Here is a 2,287-nt window from a genome sequence, read left to right as displayed (position 1 = left end):
TAATTTTGTGTGAAGAAGAAGAGTTGGATTTATATCCCCCCTTTCTCCCCTGTAAGGAGACTCAAAGGGGTTTGCAATCTCCTTTCCTTTCTCACCCACAACAAACACCCTGTGAGGTAGGTGGGACTGAGAGGGCTCAGAAGAATGTGACTAGTCCAAGGTCACCCAGCTGGCATGTGTTGGAGTGCACAGGCTAATCTGCATTCCCCAAATAAGCCTCCACAGCTCAGTTGGCAGAGCGGGGAATCAAATCCAGCTCCTCCAGATTAGAGTGCACCTGCTCTTAATGACTACGCCACTGCTGTTCACATCAGCAACATCATATATTCATATAATTAATTACAAGCAGTTCAAATTATTAGGACTGTGAAACCTGCCTCAGCACACTAATTTCCAAATGATGGGCTGCATGTGGAGTTGCCTCCCCTACAGAATTTTACTGTTCAGGTTGATTGTACTTACCTGAGGCCAGTTGCAGGGACTAGGGTTTCCAATCTCCAGGTGGGGGCTGGAGTTCTCCCAGAATGACATCTGATCCCCAAATTACAGTGATTGGTTTCTCTTGAAAAAATTGTAGTATCAGAGAACAAGTCTTGTGGTATCCCATAGATTCTAGGTGAAATACCTCTCCAAATGGTTCCCTACACACAGATATCATCTCCAAATCTCCAGGAATTTCCCAGAGCTAACCATATTAGCTGAGAGAAACTTTCAGAGTTGCATAGGGAAACTAGTTTGACTTCTGCAGCCCCAAACCAGATTTTCCTTCTCCTGTTTGTTGGAAGTGAAGGACTTTACTCTGACTCTTGCCTCGGTGACAGAGGGGGTCTGATCAGTGAGTCAGGTAGCTAGAGGGGGTCAAGACACTGGACAACTTTTCTGTACTGCTCTGAAATTATCCCTTTGATGTGTAGATTGCTACTCTCAGGGAACTTCCTTATTCTCTGACTTCTCTCTTTTCTTGCAACACTCTCCATCTTGCATCACGCATGCAGGGAGATGCAGACACCATCCCTTACCATCCAGCTAGATAGGTTAGAATAGAGAGCAGGTCTCCACTTTTCTATCCAGAATGGAGTTCACTAATAAAGACTCCTCTTATTAATTAGAAACTATTAATTGGCTTTGAGATTCTTTTCTTGCCAGCACACACATGCATGGGTGAGCTTTGCTGTGTTTTGCCTCCATGCACTCTGCTGTAATGCAAAAGGTGTATCTTGCCAGAGAATTACCAGCACTGTTACCTCTCCTTGCTCTCCATATCTGCTTCATTCAATACAGTTAAAATTGCCAGAGCAATCCAAATGGTGGTCCAACTTTCACATGATGAATTCTTGAATCCTATTCAGTATATGCAGCTTGCTGCACTGTTTTTAGCGAGGGCTGTGGAAGGTAAGGAAAAGGATTTGAGGAGGAGCAGTTTGCCAAGCTTGGAGGTTTTTCTTTCCCTTTCCCTCTTTTCTAATGCTCAGACTTTATACATCCCTTTATCTCGATAAGAGTGTAATTGCAGTTACGGAAATAATGAATTATCTCAATCCGACGCTGTGGTTTTTACTCTGTACGTACAGCTGCAGCCCGTGTATTACGTAAATTTAGAACAGCACCAATAGTACACGTTCTGCATCTTTACCGCGCCTGATAAATTCACAGCACACCGTGGAAGATCATGCAAGGCCACATCACAAGACTTTCGGCAGTCGCTTAGCTTCCCTAAGGTTCTTTCATGCATTGGTTGCCCTACCTACACCTAACACCCCCACCCTAGGCGGAATAAAGTCCCATTCATTCAATGAGTTTTGGGTAAGAGTGCGCCAAATGGCAGCCTCCGTCATAAAGGCCGATGTCATAAAAGCCTTTCATGACGGGAACCCTCAGTTTTGTTGCGAATTGCTGGTTCCCCTTTTAGAATAAGGCTCGTTCCCCACAGCATATTTATATAGAGTTACAATTGTTATAAATGGGAAACGAGTTAATTTATAACGATTGAGAGTCGTTATAATTATGTCGTGCAGTATGAGCTTTAGTTTCATGGGGAGAAAACTGAGACCAGAGCACAATTGCTGTGGATTTATGAGGGCTAAAGGGTTAATAGAAAGAGAAACTTCCTTGGCCGGTAGGGGGCGATCGACGTGCCTTTTACAGGCTTCTAAATACGGTTAGCAAGAAGACAAAATTGGCCGTTTCTGCCAATTAGAGGCGGATATGTCCATACAGGGCCGCGTCCACAGACTCGCAGCGCCATCTCTATCGTCTTGACGCGCAATCGCGAGAACGTAGCCAATCA

Source organism: Sphaerodactylus townsendi, linkage group LG05 (assembly GCF_021028975.2).
Source record: "Sphaerodactylus townsendi isolate TG3544 linkage group LG05, MPM_Stown_v2.3, whole genome shotgun sequence".
Classification (NCBI taxonomy): domain Eukaryota; kingdom Metazoa; phylum Chordata; class Lepidosauria; order Squamata; family Sphaerodactylidae; genus Sphaerodactylus; species Sphaerodactylus townsendi.
The sequence above is the reverse complement of the archived record's forward strand: the minus strand, read 5'-3'. Positions refer to the sequence as shown.